The sequence below is a fragment of the Lynx canadensis genome, chromosome B2 (genome assembly GCF_007474595.2).
Source record: "Lynx canadensis isolate LIC74 chromosome B2, mLynCan4.pri.v2, whole genome shotgun sequence".
Lineage (NCBI taxonomy): Eukaryota > Metazoa > Chordata > Mammalia > Carnivora > Felidae > Lynx > Lynx canadensis.
In genome coordinates this window covers 38,131,044-38,156,773 of record NC_044307.1, presented here as the reverse complement: position 1 = coordinate 38,156,773, position 25,730 = coordinate 38,131,044, and the positions used below count along the sequence as shown (strand labels likewise).

Genomic DNA, 25,730 nt, shown 5'->3' with positions numbered 1-25,730 from the left:
AGACCCCTGCCAAGGAAGCCGCTCTGAAAGTGCCTTTCCTTGGAAGTTTGTCATCTCTCCTACCATCCATCAGGAAAAGTGTTTTCTTTCATCTTGAACTTGAATGTTTCATCCTCATGCAGGCCTGAGCTCTAGCATCCCAATGAGAAAGTTTTGCTTTTCCCTAGTGTTCCTTAACAATAGCTCAACTAGTCATAATGGCAAGATTACAGTAATGTTTTGTATTTTCAAGTGCTGTGAAACACTTTTACACCCCTTGCCCCAAGCTTAGACTTAGTGTTTTTGGCACAGGTGTGCATTTTTCGGCACCATTCAGTAAGCCAGTAGGAAGAGGAGAAGGAAAATGAGTCTCTGTGCCTTCCCAGGACACAAGCAGTCCAGCAGGGCTCCCCACTTAGGTGAGAATTCCCGGAAAGATGAGGTTATGGCAGGAGGCAAACTCAATAAAAGTGTGCCCTGTATTTTTATCAAAGTGATAGGAAAATATTTCCTTCATCCCAAGCTAGAAGATACCCAAGGACCCATCTCCCTGGCTGAGACAGCTTTGGAGAGGGACCCCTTGTGCCTTTGCCTCCTGCTTGAGAAAGCAGAAGTTACCTCCCTGATCACAGCTGACTTCCTGCATCTCTCTTGTCTCCACCTCCCTTCCCCCATAAGTGAGGACAGAAGCTGCCGTGAGTGTCCCCTTTGGCTTTTCCTACAGAATATGGAAAATTACAATGGCCTTGGGCACTCAGTCACCAAACAGGAGGCTTATGTTCTCCTCTACAACCTGAGGCAGCCAGGCCCTGAGCCATGCCCAGCACCATGCAGAAAATCTCTAGAGTCTCAGGAGTTCTCAACCTAAGTTCTAGGAACTAGGATGGGGGAGGGAGATGAGGCGGAATGAGCCTTTGCTTTCACCAAACTCTAACTGCAATTTAGCTATACTTTCAGTGACAGTGATGTTGTAGGCAGCCAAGCCCAGTAGGACCAGCAACACCTACTACCAGTAGAATTGCAGTGTGGCAGATATCATAAAATATCTTTTATGCTCATCAGTACTTCAAAATTATGGTAGTTATTAGACTCATCATTAGATCTTTTAATTCCATGCATTTATATAAAAGCATATCATATTGATATTTTTGTATCACAAAAATTTAAAAAATTTTGATAACTATTTCAGGTATAACTGGTTTCTCTTAAAATCCAAAGTTTTTTATTTTATGCACCCTAAAAATTATCATTCTGAAAGAGGGTCCATAGCTTCATCAGACTGCCAGAAGGATCCCTGGCAAGAAAAAAAGGTTACACACTTCTTTCTTGACCTGGATTCCCAAATGCCTGAAACTACATGAAAAAACTGGGCATTAAGCATACATACATTTTTCTGGAGAAAATATCCCTAGTTTATCTGATTCTCAGAGGGGTCAGTGGCCAAAACAATAAGGAAATTGGTTCTAGATAAGTGCCCCTCAACAGGGCCAGGACTTCAAGCAAAGCAGACCCTGCTGGGGCACAGCCTGGTCCCAGAAGCAGGGCTCTGCTGGCCCACCCAGCTGGGTGGCCTGAAAGGAAGGGAGGGGGAGCAGGCCTCAGCATATCCAGGGCCAACTCGTCAGTCTTGTGGGACTCAAAGAACCCAGTGGTCTGTTTTCATCCCTGGAGACATAAGAGGGAAAGACCTTTTATAAACTGCTTCTTCCCCCAAAAGTAATACAAATTTTTGCTCTTGAAAAATATCTAACTCACTAAACCAAAGTAAAACCAAAGTGTTCATTCCAACACTAATGAAATAGACTCATGATGAAAGACACCAATGACCTACACTAATATAATTTTTCACTCTGAGTACAGGTTGTTATCACAAATAATTCTGCATTCTCCATAATTTTGGTCCAGTATCATATGTTCATGGATCCAGTTTTCCTCTCAAGAGGAGGCAAGTCAGTGGCTGCCCTATGGCTGTAATTCATCTCTCAGAGAGGATGATCTGGACACACAAAGGGTCCAGATATGCTAGCAGAAACCTTGGGCAAGTGGACCTTTGTTTTTTTTCTGGATCATAACAAGCAGAGCTCATACCAATGTTGAGATTCAAGTATTCACTGCTACCAATAAAGTGGTAGTTTAGTGGTCCTAATAAAGCCAAGTGTCACTCTTACTTTACTTTATGCAAAGAGCAGACTAAGACCCATCCCCTGGCCACCCATCTTCCAAATGTGTTCTTGATCCAAGGGGGCCCCAGTGAGTAGATCACTGAGACTCAGCCTCATTACTGAACCAGCTCTCATGGTGCTTAACCCCAAAAGTAGCCCACCATGGGGTCATTACTACATGTTCTGACAAGGTTAAGATTAAGGAAGTATAACGTGGAACTTGTACACACATTTAAATTTAAAATCTCCAAGGCAGTATTGAAGGAAACGTTTCAGGATATTAATGACCTTTCTAAGTGCACTTTTCCTAGGGAGAAATTAAATCAAGTGGAGTTTTCAGTCCCCAGTGACTGGAATCTTAGACTTAGTGAATGTAAGAGTCAGGAGGTGGGAGCTTGGCACAGATGTACCATCACATGTGTGGGATGGTGACTCAGCTCCACGCCCAAACTGTGCCACATCCTGCTTCTGGACCCCAGGGCAGGAATGGGATGCTGTGGAGTGCACATGGAATTGGCCTGCAGAGAGGAAATGAAAGCTGTATTTGTGAACTACAGATCGACCAGCCCACGTGTCACGTTTAGGTTGTCTTCCTGGGTAATCTGGTTTTCTCTGACATTGTGATCAAGAACTACCACTCAAGTTTCATCATCAAAATTCTTGGAGGCTAGCAATTCAGCTGTAAACACATAATATCCAATTTTTACATGGCATAAGTCAACCAAAACCTCCATATTATTTCCTTTTCTTATAATAAGCCACCCCAAACTAGGTAGATACACTCTTGCCACCAAGTCCTTTTCTGTCCTTCTCTGTACACCATTTGCATCAATTCTGATGTTGAATCAGTTGAAATCAGAAATGGAAGAAATAGCCAATTTAAGATCTCCCTGAAAAAAGGTAGAGTCTTTGTTGGTGTAGGAGAGCTATCTTCACTGTATTTCCTTGTCCCATACACAAGAGCATTAGACTGCTTTTCATCACATGGGCTGTGCATTTAAACATTCACATACACCCTGCTTCCATTCATCCTATCTCTAAAAATGCTACTGAGCCCAAACTGTGGGGAAAGAATGAGACTGTGTTAGAAGCAGTGGCATCAACCAGGCCATTTCTCACTTACTAGAATTCTGGAATTCGTTCTTCTATGTCCGTGTTCTATGATTGGCAGCATTGTCTCTGGCAACAAGAAACAATTGAAGGGCTGTTCTTTGGCAGAAGTCCCACTTCGAGACCAGTCTAGGAACCAGCTGCTTTGGAGGCAGGTGAAAGAATTTGACTGGCACCTCTTGGCACCTCTTCGCACCTCTTCATCCTCTACTGACCTCTCCAGGCCTAAATGAAAACTAATGTCACCAGATGCTGCACAGAAGGGTTTTCACTAGTAAGCCAATCAGAAGTCAATTCAGAAATCATAGGAAATGTAATAGAAGTAGCTATAGCGGGAGGTAAGGGGGAAAACCAAACACTAGAAAACTAACAAAACACTCTGGAAGGTTTTTCTTGTACTACAAATTCAAAGGACCCCAACCCACCATTTGAACAACACTCTTAAAAAAAAAAACATTTCTCAGGGCACCTGAATGGCTCAGTCAGTTAAGCACCTGACTTCAGCCCGGGTCATGATCTCACAACTTGTGGGTTCAAGCCCCAAGTCAGGCTCTGTGCTGACAGCTCAGAGCCTGGAGCCTGCTTCAGATTCTGTGTCTCCCTGTCTCTCTGCTCCTCCCCTGCTCTTTCTCTCTCTCTTTCAAACATAAATAAACATTTTAAAAAATTTTTAACATTTCTCTTATACATTTGGGCATTGGGAAAATCATTCCTCAGATCTGGGTCTCCATCAGCAGAACAAATAGGAAGATTTTCAGTTGTGTGCATTTTCTGTGCTTTGATCTTCTCTTGAGGTTTACTTCTAGACCTATTGGTGCATGTTGGCTTCTAGTATCTTATCTGGGAGTAGGGGAAAGATGACATCCAGGTCATTCTGCTAGATTCTGAAGACCTGAATTAAGTGTATTCTTTTGTTACTCATTGACACTAGCTCCGATTAACAACCACCCCAACAACAGCTTCCACCTTTTATTGAGCACTGACTGTGCTATGCCGAGAAGATGACATATGCTATCTCCTTTAATCCTTTCAAAGAACAGCCATTGCCCATAAGGGGGGCAGAGGTATTACCATATATTGTATATTCTAGACTACAGTTTTTAGTCTTAACACCTCTGAAATCAAGATACATTTGGCCATCCCACCTGGCCATTTTTTTCACATTTTGCAAACTTCTGGAATTAAGAAGAGTCTTAATATTGAGGTAGTCTAGAGTCTGTGAAATTCTAGTGAATTATCATTATTTTGTGGATTTTAAAAATTGGAGTTTCGGTGAGGTTGCCTGCTAAGTGACCAAGTTGGAATTAAATTCCATTTCTGTCCAACTTCAAAACTTTTATTTAACTTTTTAAAAAGTGTATTTATTTATTTATTTTAAGAAAGTGATAGCAGGGGAGGGGCAAAGAGAGAGGGAGAGAAAGAATCCCAAACAGGTTCTGCACTGTTAGCACAGACGCTGACATGGGGCTCAAACTCATGAACTCCAAGATCATGACCTGAGCCAAAACCAAGAGTCGAATGTTAACCAACTGCGTCACCCAGGCACTCCCCACTCAAAAACCTTTAAATACAGTTTCATATTTCCATAAATTCAGATTTCTCTGACTTTGAATTTTTCTTCCACATTTGAAATTTCACTCAGCTGTTACTCAGTTTTCCTGAATCTTTGGCCTTTATCCAGTATGCCCAATGAAAGGTTCAAACAACACCCTAGCTCATGCACACACAGCCCAAGAAGATTAAAAGGGTCTTTGTAACATGATTAATGATAGGTCATCTAGTACATATTGGGGCTTAGTTGCAGGGGCCAGTGGGGTGAAACCCAGCCTTGCTCTCATTTCCATATGCACCATCCCAGGGTTACGTCTGCCCTTAGGAAGGGATGATTTTTTCTGGTTTGCAGAAAGATACACTGTGGACTTGAAGCAGCTCTGGTAGGATTCAGTGTCCCACATGGGTTTCAACCATCATCTTCAATGGTTCGGAAAATAGAATAGCAGGATTGTATTTTCAGGCTCCGTACAATTCCAACTGAGTGGGTTTAGAGATGCTTCAGAAAACATGAGAGAATTCAAATCATTAACTTAGATGAGGTTTGGTAGGAATGGGGGTCACGAAGCACTTATGCCTAAGTACCAAAACCCGCACCAATAAGGACTACAGAAAGCCCAATTAAGGGCAGGCATAGGAGTCATCAGTGACCACAAAATAAAAACGTGTTACCATAAAGTGGAAAAATACTATATTTTCAAAGCTAAGAAATGCAGAAGCCAAGACTCACTCTGCCCAGTATTTCCATATGCACATTGCCTTTTCTGTATGAGAAGAGAGATGGTTCAGAAAAAGCAGCTAAAGTAATGACTAAAAAGTTACAGAGTAGATTTTTGGCTTTATTAAACAATTCACCACATGTTTATTTTATAATTTTTTTAAGTTTATTTATTTATTTTGAGAGAGAGAGCTTGCAAGCAGGAGAGGGGCACAGAGAGAGGGAGAGAGAGAGATGTCTAAGCAGGCTCCGCAGAGCGCGGTGCGGGGCTCAAACTCAGGAACTGTGAGATCATGACTGGAGCCAAAATCAAGAGTCAGACGCTTAACCAACTGAGCCACCCAGGTGCCCCCACCACATGTTTATTTTAAATAACAAGCTCTGTGAATCCGAGTGTTCATGTGATTTTTTTAACACACTTATCAAAAAAATTCAGTTAATCTGTGCTCAGTTTGTATTGGCCAGTATGTTTGGCTATAAGCATAAAAGGAAATTTACTGTGTTGTGTAACCCAGAAGTCGAAGGAGTGCAGCTGGTTTCACATGTACCCTTCTCTCCCTCCTCCTCATCCTCCTCGTCCTCGTCCTCCCCGTCCTCATCCTCCTCCTCCCCCTCCTCTTCCTCCTCCTCCTCCTCTTTTTCCTTTTTCTCCTCCTCTCCCTACCCCTCCTTCCATCTCTCAGTGCTACTTGACTAAGTTCCCTGACGGCCTCACCCCATTTAGTGACAAAGTACCTCTGAAAGCTCTCAGTTTACATGGTCTGTGGAATTCATAATCCCAGTAAATGGGATCTTTCCCCACAAGGCTGGCAAAAGTCCCTGAAGGGAGGATGCTTAGCCTGGCTTAAGCCATGTGCCCATCTCTAAAGCAATCCCTCTGTCCAAGGGGAATGAAACACTTTGGCTGGGCCTAGATGCTGTGCCCATTCCTCAGGCTGGGGCTTAATCTGCCGCCTGCACCACATAAACTGAACCCAATTGAAGAGTTATCTTTCCAAAGGGAGAAATGCAGGGCACCCAACAACCACTTTCATTACAGACCTTTTCAGAAATTTATCTGTGGGTTGAAACAAAAAGACATCTGTAAAGGAATGAATTGGAGGTCCTATGAGAAAAGATAACAGTTAAAGTAATTTATCCTACAAAACAGAAAGCTGTGCATGGGGAACTTAAAAACTGGCTTTAAGTTTTGGGTGCTTCTGCTATAATGGAAGAAATGCACAATTACATTCTAAAAAATAATAGGGATAGTAAGAAAATTGAGATTGGGAAACTCTCTCAAAACCCATGCAACTCTATAACTGTAGCTCTAACAAAACCAATTACAATCCTAATTTAAAAAAATGATATAAATAGGAAGAAATGTTAAATTCCTAACACATACAGGGAAACACTCTCTAAAACATCAGATTTTGGGGGCACCTGGGTGGCTCAGTCCATAAGCATGTGACTTTGGCCAAAGTCACGGTCTCAACGGTTCCTGAATTCAAGGTTCTCTGCTGTCAGCACTGAACCTGCTTTGGATCCTCTGTCTCCCTCTCTCTGTGCCCCTCCCCCACTCATGGGAAAAAAACATTAAAAAAGAAAACATCAAATATTTTTTTTGCTAATTTGAGGCTTCGCGATAGAAGAGTGCATAAGGAAGTGTTGAGGCGCTGAGTTACAGAAATGCGAATAACACGCTCAAGGATGAGAAGAGCCATACAATAAACCCCTTTCTTCTACCCAGGAGCACTGGCCACACTGGACCAAGAGAAGGAATGTGGGGAGAAGGGGACTGTGTACAGCCCTCTGCTTCTCTCTACAGCCAACTGGGCTCAGCTCTGCAAGCTGACATTATATTTGGTGACTTCTTGGGGGTGCAAAACTTTAACTTACTAGAGAAAATATCCTTTGTGAGCAAATGCAGCTGCCGCATGACACTGGTTTCTGCCAAGGGAACACATTTATAAGCAGACTGACTGTATATGATGTGATGTCATGCACAGTGACCGATAAATTGTAATTCATCTTTAAAGAGACTCGAAAAGGAAAAAATAGTTTTCAGGTGTATTGAAAATACTGCTAATCACGTGCAAAAACATTGTGTCCAAAAGGTAATTAAATGGAAAGGGACCCTAGGAATCTTTCAAAGCAGGATTGATAGGCATCTCTGTGAGATAACTCTTGGCATCTAGAAACAAAAAGAGCAAAGCTGAGTTCTCAAGGTCCCTTCTGTCACAATTTGGAGCATTAAAACTCCAAGACATGCAGTTATCTGAGTGACAGCCCATAACCAGTATGTATGATGGCTTCACGGAATTGATTGAATGCTTTGCTGTCAGAGTTTGGAGATCAAACAAACAAAAAATGATTTGAGCAAGTCAGAAGGCTGTAGAGTATATTAAATGACAAGAGGTGACACTAATAATTGTCATGTATAAGAAGGAAGCCATGATTTGTTTGGACTGACAGCCAAAAAAGATGGATGGCTGCTTTCCCAGAGTCCTGACAAGGTGGTCTCACCTTGGTAAATGAACCAGGGTCCAGGATCTGGCTCTGTCTGGATGGATTCAGGAAAAAACATGCCAAACTCACTGTAAACCAGAGAAGCAATTTTTAAATTTATCATGGAGGATGTTCCTTTATAGACAGGAACTCTTTTTCCCTTTAAATGCATTTATTTATTTTTGAGAGAGAGAGAGCGCACTAGCAGAGGAGAGGAAGAGAGAGAGAGGAGAGAGAGAATCTCAAGCAGGCTCCGCATTGTCAGCACAGAGCCCAATGCAGGGCTTGATCTTACAAACCATGAGATCATGACCTAAGCTGAATCAAGACTCAGAAACTTAACCAACTGAGCCACCCGGGAGCCCCTCTAGATAGGAACTCTTAAACTGCCTCCATCTGGGGCATCTTCTCTTAAGAAACAAAATAGATTAGTTATTGGAAGGTTGGCAAATAGGCATCCCTAAGCACAAAGAGAATCACAACGAAGAAAAGAGCTTTGAAAGATAGGTTCTCACAGCAGTGCCAAAGCCTTATAGGGTGTCCATTGCCCACAGGAGCAAATATCCCTGCAGCCATTACAGTTGGTCTCCAGGATGACCAGCCCCCTTCTGTGCATTATAGCCTTTTCTTCACAAACGATAAGATACCATTCATTAGGTTTCTACTTACTGTAATGATTTCCCATTCCTGCCTCTCAGTGATGAAGCCCACATCACTTTGAATAGTGTTTTAGGTCATAGAAATAATCACATTTAGTTTGGCTCTTTCTATTTTCAGAAATAGAAACCCAGTTGAGCTACCTCAGGCTTAGGATGCAAAACTCTCATCAATATACAGTGACGATATCTGAGACCCCTCAAGCTGAAATGAGAGCCAGAGCCAGGACCCAGGGGACCATCAGGAGTCACGGTGTCTCCAAAGCCCAGGGCCCCTTCCTCCTGCCTCCCTCAGGGCCTCTGGCCCCCTCTGTGCATGCTTGCTCTTGTAAGCTGCTCATCCTGCTGAGCCTAGGACCCCCTTGCCCATGCCTTTGGTTTGCTCTGGCCCCAGCTATTCCTGAAAGCATCCTTTAACTCTCTGTCCTCAAGGTTAATGAGCTACTTATTTGCTTATTTCTGAGCTCAAAGTTACAAGAAAGAAAACTGGAGTGACCCAATATATCTTTTCTAGGCCGCAAGGACAGCAGCTGCTGGCCAGCTTAAGAATGTGCTGTCTTTAGGTCAGAAACCTACCCCTGGTTCAGGCAGGCAGGGAGGAACAGAGGTCTTGTGTTTCAGAAAGTGGCCACCTGAGCAGCAGTGTGACAGGAGGGGTTTCTCTTTTAAAAGGAGGATGGGTAGAACAGGTGCAGTGATTGACATCCTGTATCCCCTTGGCTTTATCTCACAGAGAGCTGTGTAAAGATTTTTGCTAGTTCCAACTCTTATAAGGTTATATCAATTCCTTTATTTCCAGTTTCTAAAGAAAGCAGTGTGCCATTTTGCCTGTGTTTTACCAACAGAAACAGTGACTAATCTTTGTAAAGTGTGTTATAATATTTAGGGTTTTATTTTGTTATTTTTATGTAGTCAAAGCCACTGATCTTTCCTTTTATGACTTCCTTCATTGCTTTTGTACTTGGAAAGGGTCATTGGAACAATGATAACGATGAGTTGTTCATTCCCGAGTATTTGTTTAAAGCTTTCTAAATTTTCTTATAGTTTTTATTGTCTATTTTTCATACTGAACTCAATTAGGATTTATTGTGGAATATGGCATCAGCTGAGGCTGTAAGTTGAATCTTTTGCAAAGAGCCAATTTTCCCAACACCTATTTGGTTTAATGAAATGCCTTAGAATAAAATTTCTTCCCTTCATAGAAGAGTCATTTCAGATTTTCAGAAGGCAGCTAATGCATCTAATCTCATCATAGCTGCAATGTACATCCTGGACATGATAATTTCCGTACAAGTATTTCAGAAATAACTTTGCCAGCAGATACTGTTATCTGGATATCAGAAGAACCCTGCAGAAAAGTACCAACTTTTATGTAAACCCTGAAGCTAATGGATGAGGAATAACAGATGCATGTCTGTAAGTGGGTGGTCCCAGCAGGCTGAGGGCCCTCTCCACACTCTGTGAAGGGAAGGAGACGGTCTTGTCTTTCGACACAGCAGCATGAGCTGGTTCACCTTCCTGATCCACCAGGGAAAGGTAGATGGTACTATGTTGTTTCACCTCTAAGGAGGAAAAGCATATTTCATTATCTTATACTGATTCAAAAGGAGGAATCACACTGTAGCTGGGGTAGAAGTGGATAGGGGCTTTGTCAATGAGGCTGCGCAGGGAAGAGCTGAAAATAGCAGAGAGTTTGCTGTGTCTACTGTCAACGACCCCGAAAATGCTGATGAGTTCCCTGCTGAAAACCAGCGATAGCTTTCAAAAGCAGAGGACACACAAGGGTGTGAATATCCCTCTCCCACAATGGTCATTCCGTTCAGGGTGGAGACAGCCTGGGTTTGCTTTTGGCTTCATGTAGTAACCCAACCCTGCGGGCCAGCCCCACTCCCTAACAGTCTGACCACAAGTTACCTGATGGGGACCAACAATTGCATGTGCAGCTCCAGGCAAGATGTGCCCGTTAAAGCACAGACCTGCAGAGGAGGGGGGATCAGAGACATCTGCCATGCAGAGACAAGCACAGACTCTGGGCCAGCAAGAGTCAAAGAGGTGGAGTCCTCACTATAATAATAATAATAATAATAATAATAATAATAACTAACTTTGGTAGAGATACTATTTTTGTCCTGTTAATATAGATAAGAAGCCGAGGCCTGGGGAAGTTACTAAATATGCTGAACAGTACACCACTAGCAAAGGGTAAAGCCCAGGCTGGAACCAGTTTCTGTTGTGCTCCAAGGTCAATGCCCTTGGATGGCAGGAGAATTCACAACTCAACTAAGTAGGTGTTAGGACCCTGCTGTGTAAGTGCCTGGGAAGGTCACGTGTTCTGTCTGAGTCCAAGATGATGATAAAAAGAAGGAAAAGGAGCCAGTGAAGAAAGCCTTTACCCGTCTCTTTACTGCCAGCAATGTAATAAAGGTAGGAGGCCGAGAGGTTGGCAGGAAGTGGAAAAGGGCTAAGTCAGCCAAGAGAGGACAGGTCTGCCTTCCTAGGCTCTCTCTCCTGATCTGGAGTTTAGAAAATTATAAGTTTGGGGCACCTGGGTGTCTCAGTCGGTTAAGTATCTGACTCTTGGTTTTGGCTCAGGTCTTGATCTCACAGTTTCGTGGGTTTGAGCCCCATGTTGGGCTCTGCACTGGCAACTTGGAAGGAAGGAAGGAAGGAAGGAAGGAAGGAAGGAAGGAAGGAAGGAAATAAATGTTTTGGATGCTTAATTTCTGCCTCTCTTTAACTGCACATGTGATTCCTGGGTGCAGTTTCATTGTAGAATTTCAAACACAACATTATTTAAATATACATATCAAAATGTAAGAGTCTCTTAATTTCCTCTCCCTGTACCAATTATGCTCCCTTCCCAGAAAGGAGTAACCACTTTCAACAATTTGATGCATGTTCTTCCCCTACCTCTGTGCATTTTTAGATAGATAGAGATATATAGACAGATAGATACATACATACATGCATACATACATACACACACACACAGCCAGCCAGCCAGCAGACACATAAGAAGATACCCTGCTTGTTGCATAAATGAGACCATAACGTACATGTTATTCGGCACCTTGCTTTTCTCATGTCACAGTGAGTATGGATCTACTGTTCACCACTGGTGATAGGCATTTTAAAGTATCAATAAACCATGATCTATTTAACCACTTCCTTGTAACAGACATTTCATTTTTTACCCCCTGCCACAAGCAATGCATGCATTTTTGTGTACAAATGTGAGTGTTTCTTTGAGTTAGATGCCTAGAAGTAGAATTGGGGGAAACAACAGTCGATGTGTATATTTAATTTTAATGAGTACTCCCCAGTTGCCTTCCCAAAAGGGTTTCATTAGTTTGTATTCCCATCCATGTGCAACAGCACCCATTCCCTGCACCCTTGCTTATTCCATGATAATATCAGTCATTTTAGGTTTTGCCAGTTGGAGAGCAAAAAAATGCTATTTCATTATCATAATTTGCATTTCCCTGACAGCTGGTGGGATTGAACGCTTTTTCATGTGTTTCGCATCTTTTGCCCATTGGTTGGTTTGAATTGCTCTTTTTGATTTGTAGGAGTTCTTTGTGTCCTCTGGATATCGGGCCTTTGTCTATTCAGTACGTAGCAGATGTTTTCTTCCAGTCTGCCACTTGGTTTTCATTTTCTCTTAAGATTTTTGGAAGAAGAACTCTAGGACAGTTGCTTTTCTCTAATTTTTAAAAATTGCCTTGGATAAGACTGGTTTGTCTGCTCTTCTTTTTTTGGAAGTTGTCCATAAGTGGGAGTTATCCACCCTGCTTCACTATAGCACTGCCCCCAAAGAAGATATCCAGGGTAACCGTGGTCGCACTGCACAGCCCTCACCAAACATATATGGACCAAAACTGGATATGATAATTTCAGATCATTTGTCTTGTAGCCACTGGCTACTACATGAGTACATGACTTCTGCATCCAGATGGTTAAATCTTTTACCAGACCACAAGTCTGGTGATTTTACTGCTGAAGACATAAGCTTTGTAATGAGGCAAAGACTGATTTTAGTAATTTAATCTTTACTGGAGACGTCTTTAATGATGCCTGAATATCTTTAAAATTTAATTGTATTTTGCAAAACAACTTATAAACACATGTTGAGATGATGCTCAAGTCCAGAAAACCTCCTAATAAATAATTGGAATGTAGCAGTACCTAGCAACTCATTAGCAAATACTAGGCTCGTTGGGTACTCCCTTCTGTTGGAAGACAAGAGCACATAGTTAAGGAATGACTACAGAAATGGGTAATGTACCAAGTAAACTTTATAGACAAGGGACATCAAAGACATGAATTTTATTAATTGTCTGTACCAATAACCTAAAGCAAGGTCAAGTCTATGTTTGAAAGTTATGAAATGATATATTCCTGCAAAAGTAAATACACCCTTGGAGAAAGGGGAAAATATGTCATGGAGAGGAGTCAGGAAGGGTTTAGCTTTACTTCACCCCCAGAGAAATAACTAGAACAAAAGCCTTATTAGGTCCCATGAGGGAGGCAATGTCATATGCAAAACGGGATCCAACATCCAGGAGGCTATATACCATATCCACAGAGGGGCAGAGCTGAATTGGAGAGGCCTTTGGCCTAACAGCCACTAATCAGTGAGTGATGGGGACCTCCCTGGCAGGCAGTCGTCAACAGGACAGTAATGGCAATACCTTTCTGCTATTGTCACTTGGAGGGGAGAAGATGGGTTGCAGCAGAGGGAGGAGTTGATAGTCAGGGTTGAGTCAAACTGCTGCCAAAGCCACAAAGCTGTTCAAATGCTAAAGAACAACCCACAGACACTGATTCTAAACAAGAAATTCACTGGGGGAAGGTTTGGTGGTGAGACAAAGAGCAGATTTGGCAGTCTTATACCAATAGGAAGTTGGTCACCTTTATATTAGAATTCCAGGCAATAAGTAGTAAAGATTGCATTATAAAGTTTCATATCTCTAAACCACAGCTCCCGACCATCTCTCTCCTCCTCACTCCTACTCATAAACCTCTGAGGCCTGCCCATTGCCAAACAAAAAAATGTTCATGCCCCTTAATCTAACATTCAGAATTCTTTCTCCATATTCATATAATTATGTTAACATTCACTTATTTATATGGGGGATTGGGTTGCTTGTCTTACAAAAAAAAAAGATAAAAATAATCATATACAATTTCTCTGTATCCCACTTTTTACTGCATCTTGAATTTCACATATATAAATTTCATATATGGCTATATTTTATTCCTTTTAATGGCCGCCTAATATTCTACAGAATGGCTGAAGCTTAATATATTCCATCATTTTCCAGTTGACAGGTATTCCTTTATTTCCATTTTTCTGCTGCATAAAATATGCTGCAGTATGCATGTATATCCTTATACATTGGGGCTTTTACTTCTATGGAAACTTCTTGTAAGGGACCAGATAGTAAATATTTTAGGTTTTGTGGGCTTTGCATGGTCTTTGTTGCTTCTTCTTCTTCTTCTTCTTCTTCTTCTTCTTCTTCTTCACAATCCTATAAAAATCTAAAAATCATTCTTATCTCTCAGTCCAAAGCCATACAAAAACAGACCTCAGGACAGATTGGCCTTCCAGCCCCAGTTTGCCAGTCCTTGGAATAAGAGTCCAAGGAGGAGGATTTCTTCCTAGGTATATTATATTCTTTGTTGCTTTTGTGAATGAAATATTCTTCTATTTCCTGAGGTAGAAAAATCTATTTTTAAAAAATATTTTCCTATACCTAATCATCTTACCAAATTCTCATTTTAAGTTTAATGGGCTTTTTCTTGCTATAGTTTCTTGAGTCTTCCAGAAATGCAATCACATTCATCACAAAAGAAAAATTGTTTTCCAGTATTTGCACTTAGTATTTAATTTTATTGTCTTATTGTATTCATTAGAGCCTCTGAATCACTATTAGCTAGCACTAACACCCTCTCTGATCTTGTTCCTGAGTTTAATGAAAATGGCTTAAGATTACACAATTTAGAATGACAAAGACATCAGATGAATATAGTAAGTATTGTGTACATCACCCAATTCAGGCTATTAGAATTTCTGTAATGTGAATCTGATGTGAGACAGATCTATAGTGCTCCAGAGGTGGGAGAGGTAATGGAAAGATTCTGTGTTTGAGAATTGGCCTAGTGGGTAGGTCCAAGGATCATGGAGGCACAAATGTCTGAGGAGTGATAAAGAATTAAGTACAATATAAATAGACTTGGCTAATGAACTGGGTGAAAGAGGAAGATTGAGTCTGCCCATATGATGAGAAAGGGAAATGAAGCAAATGTTATAGCTGAGACTTTTCAGACCTAACTGTTCAACTGGCCAGTGAGATGAACACTTGCCTAGAATAAAACATAGTGTGAGGTTCCAGTTCTGGGGAAGGTGGAATAACCACACTCTGTCTTGTCTTTCCCACTGGAAGCAACTGTAAACCATGGACAGAATGCATGGGGCAGCTAGCTAAGAACTCTGAAAAATAAGTGGTAGAAAGCAACTTAGGGAAGCAGACCAGAATCCAAAGTAGCATCAAGTTGTCACCCCCAGAAAATCCTCTGGTGGCAGTGACAGCAGAAGCAGACAAACAGAAGCCTAAAATTCTGGTGGAGAGAGACTCCTTTGCTTTGACCACAGGAGCTGTGGTGCCAAAAAATGAAAAGACTCCCCATTGCTTTTTCCTCTCTCCATCCTCCCACCACTTGGTCCCAAGTATAGACATAATCATGAGAATTGCATGGCAGAATTGAGGAGTCCAGGAGTGGGCCTCAAGGAGTCATACTGTGTCAGGCAGATCCCAGAGAGGAGGGAGATCAAGACAGGGATTCCATTAAGTTGTTTACACAAGCCCCTTACTTTCAAGCTGATGGTGCATAATTCCGAAGAACATATCAAAGGCTCTGCCAATCCTGCCATAAGGTAGACCAATACCCAGGTCCTATACTGGCCACTGAGTGGCACACACATGGGCCAAATGGGCTTTCAAAAACACTGCTGACACTGGAACCACAGCCCAAAGAAGACATTGGAATTGGTGACCTGACCCTAACCAGGCTGATTGTCCGCTAAAACAAATAAACAACCAAAGACTAGTAGTCTTCTTAGAATTTAAACAAGACCCTGAAAATGTTAAGGATAATATTGAAAATTCCTTGGTATAGGTAAAAACCAAAAAAATTTCAACTCAAAGAAGAAAAGACAATTAATGGAAACCAGCCCCCAACTTGACACTGTTGGAATTAAAAGACTTTAAGCAGCTACATACTTCAGGAATTAAGGAAGACCCCATGGAAACAAACTGAAAGAAAGTCTTGATAAAAATATAGAAAACATAAAAAGAACCAAATGGAAATTCCAGGACTGAAAAATAAAATAGCCAATGGACTCAAGAGAAGAATGGAGAAGACAGAGGGAGGAGTTGGTGAACTTAAAGGGAGAAAAATAGAAATTATCTAATCTGAACAGAGAGAAAAAAATATTTTCTAATTTTTTTTTTGTTTGTTTTTGTTTTTGTTTTTGTTTTTGTTTTTGTTTTTTCAACGTTTATTTATTTTTGGGACAGAGAGAGACAGAGCATGAACGGGGGAGGGGCAGAGAGAGAAGGAGACACAGAATCGGAAACAGGCTCCAGGCTCTGAGCCATCAGCCCAGAGCCCGACGCGGGGCTCGAACTCACAGACCGCGAGATCGTGACCTGGCTGAAGTCGGACGCTCAACCGACTGCGCCACCCAGGCGCCCCGAAAAAAATATTTTCAAAAAAAATCAACGCATCAATTGATTGTGATAGGAGAGTGGAATCTGAGGAGCTGTAGGCAAATCTAGTAGGTGGGAGGTACTGAAGCCAGCCGTAATGTGTTATGGACTGCGTGGGATTTGAAGAAGCAGAGCAGGCCGTTTAGGGGATTAATGTTAAGGGAAAGAAGAAAATTAGGTTAGCATTTTGAAGGGAAGGAAGAATCAAAGAAATAATTGGTGACAGAGAGACTTTTGCACGTGTAGCTCAAGTTTTCCCACACCACAGCAGCCTGAAATGAAATGACTCACGTTTGGCTCTTACCCTTACTTCTTATTCTGGGGTCCCCAGACCCCTGAGAATATTCTCTTCATTAATTTTAAGGGCCCATAGAAAGCATTTCACATTGGCACATCACAAAAACTTCTCCCCCCACCCATATCATGGCAGCTGTTTCCTCTTCTCCTGCTCTGGCCTCTTTGGTGCCATTTGCTGCCCAAGTCAAGTGAGAATGCCTTACCTTTATCCTCTGGACTTCATGCCCACAAGGCCAATGCAGATGTCTCTATTGTTTCTTGAAGCTGCTATCTCCTACTTCTGGTGTGGCTTCTGTGTACTGTGAAAGGGCAGGTTCTGGTGCCACTACCACCATGTTGATATCCTGGGACCCCAGAAATTTTAATGGCACCCCTATTATTTAACATTTGTAGCAATAAAAAACACAGAAAAGACATGCTTGCCAAAACTGCAGAATCACACCATAATCTTAATCTTGCAAACATTTATTTAATGCAAAACAATAGACACTGTGCCAACTGCTGGGGATAAATAGATGAATTGCAAATAAAATGTGTTGGAAGACTATCCAAATTAAAAGAACTGAACAATGGTTAAAACAAACAAAATTAAATGTGATAGAAATAAATGTAAAGTTCTGCTCTTAGTATTATGAAGTCAAAGTCCTAAAAGTTATCCGGATTGGAAAGGAAGAAGGAAAACTATCTTTATTCATAGATAAAATGTCTTATATATAGAAAATGGTAAAACATTCACTAAAAATAAATAAATAGATAATAATAAAGACTATTAGAACTAATAGAGTTCATTAAGGCTACAGGGTACAAGATTATGTACAAAATTCAAATTGTATTTCTATACACTTTGCAATGGACAACCGAAAAAAAAAAAAGAAACTAATGCATCAACCAGAATAAAATACTTGGGAATAAATTTAACAAAAAAAAACCTACAAAACCTATACTCTGAAGACTACAAAACATTGTTGAAAGAAATTAAAGATTTAAATAAATGGAAAGGTAGCCTGTATTTATGAATCAGAACACTTAATACTGTTAAAATGGTTAATACTCGCTGGACTGATCTTCAGAAGCAATTCAATCTCTATTAGAATCCCAGCTGGCTTCTTTGTAGAAATGACAAGCTCATCCTAAAATTCAAAGGGAATACAAGGGATGAAGTTATCCAAAACAATCTTTAAAAAGAAAAACAAAGCTGGGAGAACTCACATTTCCCAATTTCAAAACTTACTACAATGCAACAGTGATCAGGGCAGTGTGGTACTGCCATAAAGATAGACATATAGACCAATGGAATAGAATTAAAAGTCCAGAAATAAACCCATGTAACTCTGGTCAATTGATTTTCAACAAGGATGTTGAGACCATTAAATGGGGGGGGGGGGGATAGTCTTTTCAACAAATGGCACTGGCACAAGTGAATTCCAAAGAATTAAGTTAGAACTCTACCTCACACCATATTGAAAATTAGCTCATAATGGATCAAAGAACTAAAATTACAAAACACTTAAAAGAAAACATAGGGATAAATCTCCACGACCTTGGATTTGGCAATGGTTTGGGGGATATGACATGAAAAACATAAGCAGAAAAAGAGAAACCAGATAAACTGGACTTCAGCCAGCATTCAAAACTTTTGTGCTTGAAAGGATACCATCAAGAAAGTGAAAAGATAATGTACAAAATGGGAGAAAATATTTGCAAATAATATATCTGATAAGGGTATGTTATCCAAAATGGAAAAGGAATACCTTAACTCAAGAATAAAGAGTCAAATAACTCTGCGCAATGGATTTGAATAAACATTTCTCTAAAGATGATCCATAAGTGACCAATAGGTAGATCAGAAGATACTCAATATCATTAGTCATCAGAGAAAAGCAAATCAAAACCACAATGAGATACCATATCACATCCCCTATGACAGTTTTTCTCCAAAAAGTCAAGTGTTGGAGAGGATGTAGAGGAATTGGAACTCTGGTATATTGCTGGTGGAAATGTAAAAGTGAGCAGTCACTTTGGAAAACAGTCTTGCAGTTCCTCAAAAAGGTAAACATAAGTGCCACATGACCCAGAAATTCCATTCCCAGGTATATACCCAAAGGAATTGAAAACATATGTTCACACAAAAACTTGTGCACAAATGTTCATAGCACCATTCTTCCCATAGCTGAAAGGTGGAAACAACCCAAATGTCCATCAGTTGATCAATATATAAACAAATTATGCTCTATCCATACAATGGAATATTATTTTTAAAAGCATGAATTAGTGACACATGCTACTATGGGGATGAGCCTGGAAAACATTATGCTCAGTGAAAGATGCCAGTCACAAAAGACCACACATGATTCTATTTATATGACATGTCCAAAATAGGCAAATCTATAAAGACAGAAAGTAGATTAGTGGTAGCCTAGCTCCAGAGGGTTGGGGGAGACCAAGAAGTAATAACTAAAGGGCAGAGCATTTCTTCTGGGCATCATGGAAATGTTCTAAAATTAATTGTGGCAATTGTTGCACAGCTGTGAATATACCAAAACCTATTGGATTGTACACTTTAAGTGGGTAAATTTTATGCTATGTGAATTATATCTCAATAAAGCTATTTTAAACACACAAACAAAAAGAAAATGGCAAAACTAGAAGTATCAGGAGTATCAGGAGAAACAGCTCCCTGTGTAGAAGGGCCAGGGATCTCAATTGGCTGCTAGCTTTATGTGAATCAGCAGGATCATGAGATGGCTGCCAACACAGTCAATGTGATCCTGAGCACATAAAGAGAGGCAGTGTCCAAAACATGGCAGTAGTGACATTCTCACACATTGGATTACCTTGGTTGGGTTGCCTCTGACATGGCAGGTTCATTCTGGACACCCCATTCTTGAAGGTTGTTAATGAACATGCCCACAAGTGGGAGCTCATGGGGATAAATGGCAAACCTGTGTTCCTAGGTCTTCCAGTGTCTAAGGCAGAAAGACTTAATAAAGTAATGATAAGAAAGGATGGTGACAATTACAGGGGAAGGAAGTCTAAAGAGAGTAGTTAATATGGGGGAAAAAAGGAGAAATATGCTGTCCTCAAATATGTGGAGGAATAACAAATGAAAAGGGTAAGACTTACCTTATGCCAATTCAGTTTTTAAAATGTGGGGCATGTACCACATAGAAGGCAGCCTTCCATAAAGCATAGTCCTGGGAAAAATCCATGAACAAGGGGTTCTCTGATCAGAAAGTTTGAGAGATACTAAATAGCCTACCTTTGCCTTTAAAGAGCCATAGTGTGCATTAATTTACTCAAGGTCTCTCTGGGAAGTCTCCCCCATACAACTGTTTTGTTTAACCCATCATTTTCCAGGCTTGTTTGATCACTGCAGTGCCCCACCCCTTTTATTTGCATAAAGCCTTTAGCATAGCAGAGATTCACTGCTCCTTGCAGTTGATAAGGTTTCTACATGCCCCTTGAACTGGTTAAGTATTAATTCTAAGTATACTCTGAAAAGTGAAGGGTATATAGTGTAACCCCTAACTAGTCACTTAAAAAACTATACAAAGAAATATAATTAAAAATTGAATTAATTAATTAAGATGGAATTCTAAAAACACTCAAATAAATTAAAAGAAGATGGGAAAGGGAAGAGACAATGAATAACAGAGAGAACAAACAGAAAACAAGTAAGACAATGGTATACCTAAATATAAACACACCAATAGTTACATTGAATATAAACAGTCCAAACATACCAATTAAAAGGGAGAATCTGGCAAAATTGATTTAAAAAAAAAAAAAAGATCCAAGCACATGCTATTTGCAAGAACTCTAACTTAAATATAATGATATAAATAAAGGATGCAAACACTAATCAAAAGAAATCTTGCATGGCTCTATTAAATTCAGACAGAGTGTACTACAAAGCAAGGAAATTACTTAGAATTAATTACCAATATAAAGAGGAACATGACATAGGATAAAGGGCCAATCCACCAAGAAGTCCTAGCAGTCCTGAATGTGTATGTGTTAAAAACAGAACTTCAAAATACATGAAGCAAAAACTGAAGGGAGAACTGGACAAATTCACAGTTATAGCTGGAGATATCAATACTCTTCTCTCAGTAATCAATAGAACAAATAAACTTAAAATTAACAGGGATATAGAAGAACTGAACAGCTAGATCAACCAACCAGATGTAATTGGCATTTACAGAATACTCTATAAATAGTAGAACATACATTGTTTTCAGGTGTGCATGAAGCATTCACCAAGACAGACCATAGTCTAGATTATAAAACAAACATTAACAAATTTAAAACAATTGAAAAAAATATGACATATGTTCCCTTACAATAATGGAATTAAACTTGAAGGCAATAGTAGAAACCTAATGGAAAATTTCTGGAAACTTGGAAATTAAACAATACATTTTCCCCAAAACCCCTATGAATCAGAAAGAAAGTCTCGAGAGAAATTGGAAACATTTTCAACTGATGGAAAATGAAAATAAACCAAATCAAAATCTGTGGGTTGCAGTTGAAGCAGTAGTTAGGAGGAAATTTATAGCATTAAACACACATATTGGCCCCCCCATCAAAAAAAAAAAGCTCTAAATCAACCACCTTAGCTACCACTTTAAGAAACTAGAAAGAGCAAAATAATTCAAAAGCAAAAGGAAGGAAATAATAAAGATAAGACCAAAAATCAATGAAAAGAGAAAAACAATTAAGAAAACCAATGAAACTAAAACTGGTTCTTTGAAAACATCAATAACATTGATAAACATCTAGCTAGATTGACAAAGAAATACACATATAGCCAATAACAAGAATGAAAGAGGGATATCATTACATTCATTGAAAGGATAAGGGACTGTTGCAAACAATCTATACAAATTTTACAATTTAGATAAAATGGACAAATTTTACAATTAGATAAATTGGACAAATTTTTTGAAAGACACAAACTACTAAAACTGACTCAAGGAGAATTAGGTAACCTAAATGCTACTATATCTATTTTAAAAATTGAATTCATAGTTGAAAGTATTCCAAAAATAGAAATTTCCTAGCCCAGGTAATTTCACTCTAGAATTCTGCCCAACATTTACAAAAATAAATAATACCAATTCCATACTATCTTTTCCAAAAAAAACAAGAAGGAACATTCCCAACACATTTTATGAGGACAGTATTATCTTGATACGAAATCAAATGAAGACCTCACAAGAAAACTATAGACTAATATCCTCTATAAAAATACATTAAAAATACTAGCATATTGAGGCACCTGGGTGGGTCAGTCAGTTAAGCATCCGACTCTTGATCTCAGCTCAGGTCTTGATCTCAGGGTCATGAGTTCAAGCCCCATATTAGGCTCTGTGCTGGGCATGGAGCCTATTAGAAAAAAACCCAAACAAACGGCTAGCATATTGAATCCAGCAATATATAAAAAGAATAATGCACCAGTCGCTCTGGAAAACAGTGTGAAGGTTCCTCAAAAAATTAAAAATAGATCTACCCTATGACCCAGCAATAGCACTGCTAGGAATTTACCCAAGGGATACAGGAGTGCTGATGCATAGGGGCACTTGTACTCCAATGTTTATAGCAGCACTCTCAACAATAGCCAAATTATGGAAAGAGCCTAAATGTCTTATCATCTGATGAATGGCTAAAGAAATTGTGGTTTATATATACAATGGAATACTACTTGGCAATGAGAAAGAATGAAATCTGGCCACTTGTAGCAACGTGGATGAAACTGGAGAGTATTATGCTAAGTGACATAAGTCAGGCAGAGAGACAGATACCATATGTTTTCACTCTTATGTGGATCCTGAGAAACTTAACAGAAGACCATGGGGGAGGGGAAGGGGAAAAAAAAAGTTAGAGAGGGAGGGAGGCAAACCATAAGAGACTCTTAAATACTGAGAATAAACTGAGGGTTGATGGGTGGTGGGAGGGAGGGGAAAGTGGGTGATGGGCATTGAGGAGGGCACCTGTTGGGATGAGCACTGGGTGTTGTATGGAAACCAATTTGACAGTAAATTTCATATTAAAAAAAAAAGATGAACAGAATGGCCAGTTGTAGAATATATGCAGTATATTATGTATATGTCATTTAAAATATACAGAACAATATTTTATATTATGTATATACATATATAGTAAAAGTACAAAAAAATAGATAAGCATGATCAAAAAAAAAAGCACCACAGCTAAATGAGGTTTACCTCAGGAAAACAATTCTGGGTCAGTATTCAAAAATCAGCCAATACAAGTGACCATATTAACAGGGTAAGGAAGAAAAACACATGATCATACCAATTGAAGCAGAAAAATATTTGGTAAAATTTCACATTCATTCACAACAAAAACTCTAGTGAACTAGAAGTAGAAGGGAGCTTCCTCAACCTGATGAAGGGCAGCTATTAAAAACTCACAGCTAACATCACACTTACTGGATGGTGGATGACTTAATGCTTTCCTCTCTAAAATAGGCAACAATTGAAATTATTAACTCTTACTACTCCTGTTTAACACAATGCCAGAAGTTCTAGCCAGTGCAATATATAAAAGGCACCGAGGGACACCTTGGTGGCTCAGGTCGTGATCTCCCGATTTGTGAGTTGTGAGCCCCACATCGGGTTTGCACTGACAGCGCAGAGCCTGCTTTGGATTCTCTGTCTCCCTCTCTCTCTCTCTCTGCACCTCCCCAATCCATGCTATCTCACTCTCAAAAATAAATGAACATTTTCAAAAAAAAATTTTAGAGGCAGAAAATTTGAAAAGAAGTAATGAAACTGTCCCTATTTACACATGATATATTTGTCTATTCAGAGAATTCCAAGAATCTATAAAAATTCCTAGAAGCAATAAAGGAGTTTAGCAAGGTTCCATGATATAAGGTCCATACACAAAAGTTAATCATACTTTACATACTAATAATGAACAATTGACAATCAAAACTAAATATTTATCATTTTATACTTTTATATACCAGATAGTTATATTAACATATATACTAATTAATACATAATTTAAAGTAGTTCAAAAATAAAGAAATAGGTATAAACCTAATAAAGCATATGGAAGATTTCCATGCCAAAAGCTACCAAACTCTAATGAAAGGAATAAAAAGGGACCCAAGTAAGTGGAGACATGCTGTGTGCATAAATTATAAGAATCAATATAGAAAAGATGTCAGTTCTCTCTAACTGATCATTAGATTTAATATAATTCTGATCAAACCCAAACAGAACTGTTTGTAGTTATAGAGATGGTGATTCCAAAATGTATATGAAAAGGCAATGGAATTAGAACTGTCAGAACAATTTTATAAAAGAATAATGCTGGAGGACTCGCACCACCCAATTTTAAGACTTACTAGAAGCTGCTGTGGTCAAGACAGTTTTGACATTGGCAAAAAGTTGGACATGCAGATCAATGGAGCAGGTTAGAAAGTACAAAAACTGACCCCACACACTGATGGTCCATTGACTTTCAATAAAGGTGCTAACATAACAGGGAAGAATCATCTTTTTAACAACTGATATTAATTAGTACAATCGGACATCTGCATGCACAACAAAAGCCTGTTCTTATACCATATACAAAATTTAAGTCAGAATAGATGAGAGATCCAAGCGTAAAATGTAAAACAATAAAATTTTGGAAGAAAACATTAGAGGAGCTCTTCGTGGCCAGGATTCTTGGGTACCACACCAAAAGTACAGTCCACCGAAGAAAACCAGCGATAAATTGCACTTGTCACCATTAAAACTTTTGCTCCGTGAAAGACGTTATTAGGAGAATGAAAAAACAAGTGGCAGACTGGAAGAAAATATCAAATACCACCTCTGACAAAGAACTTGGATTCAGCATATAATAAATAAATAAGTATAAACTCGCAAAAGTCAATACTTAGAAAACAAACAGCTCACTTATTTAAAAAAAAAAAAAAAGAAGGGGTAATGGCGGGGGGGTCCAAGTTTCTGGTGAACAGACACTTCACTCAAGAGCACATACAAATGGCAAGAGAGCACATACAAAGATGTTCCACATGATTAGCCAGTAGAGAAATGTAATTTAAAACAATGCTGGGGCGCCTGGGTGGCTCAGTCAGTTGAGCATCTGACTCTTGATTTTGGCCCAGGTCATGATCGTTCAGTCGTGAGATCGAGTCCCACGTCAGGCTCTGCACTAAGCATGGAGCCTGCTTAAGATTCCCTCTCCCCACTCTGCCCCTCACTGACTCACGCTCTCTTGAAGAAAAAAAAAATGAAAAAGATTAAAAAAAATCAATACTGAGCTATCACTACATCCCTATTAAAATAGCTTAAACAATTTTTTTTTTTTCTAAACTGACAGTACCAAATGCTAGCAAGGGTGTGGAGCATCTGGAACCCAGATATTACTAGTGAGGATGCAAAATGGTACAGACACTTGGGAAAACAATTGGCAGTTTCTTATAAAGTTAAGCATAGACATATCGTACAACCCAGTATTTAGCCTAGAGAAATGAAAATTTATGTTAACCCAAAAGCTTATAGATGTTTATAGCAGTTCTCTTCTTAATGGCCAACAGTGAGAAATAACCCAAGTGTCCGTCAACAAGTGAATGGATAAACTGTGTACATACAATGGAATACTACTGGGCAATAAAAAGAACAAATTGCTGACACATATAACCACACACAAAACCACAGAGGCATTGTAAGGAGTAAAAGAAGCCAGTCTCATAAAGCTTTATAGTCTCTTACTCCATTTATATGACATTCTGAGAAAGACAAAACTATAGTGATGGCAAGCAGGGGTGGAGGAGGGTATGACTCCAAAAGGGCAGGATGAGGGGACTTTGGGGGGCACAGAACTTGGGGGAATCTTGATTGAGATAATGGTTACGCAAATCTGTATATGTGTTAAATCTCATAGAACGGCCCAGTAATACACACACACACACACCCAAGTCAATTTTACACTATATTAATTTAATATAAAAATA

At 39.6% G+C, this 25,730-nt stretch overlaps 1 protein-coding gene across 1 annotated transcript in view; it reads left to right on the top strand.

Annotated features, from left to right (window-relative positions):
* The window catches only part of KIF6 (kinesin family member 6), a 394,043-nt gene that overhangs the window by 305,391 nt on the left and 62,922 nt on the right, over positions 1-25,730 (top strand).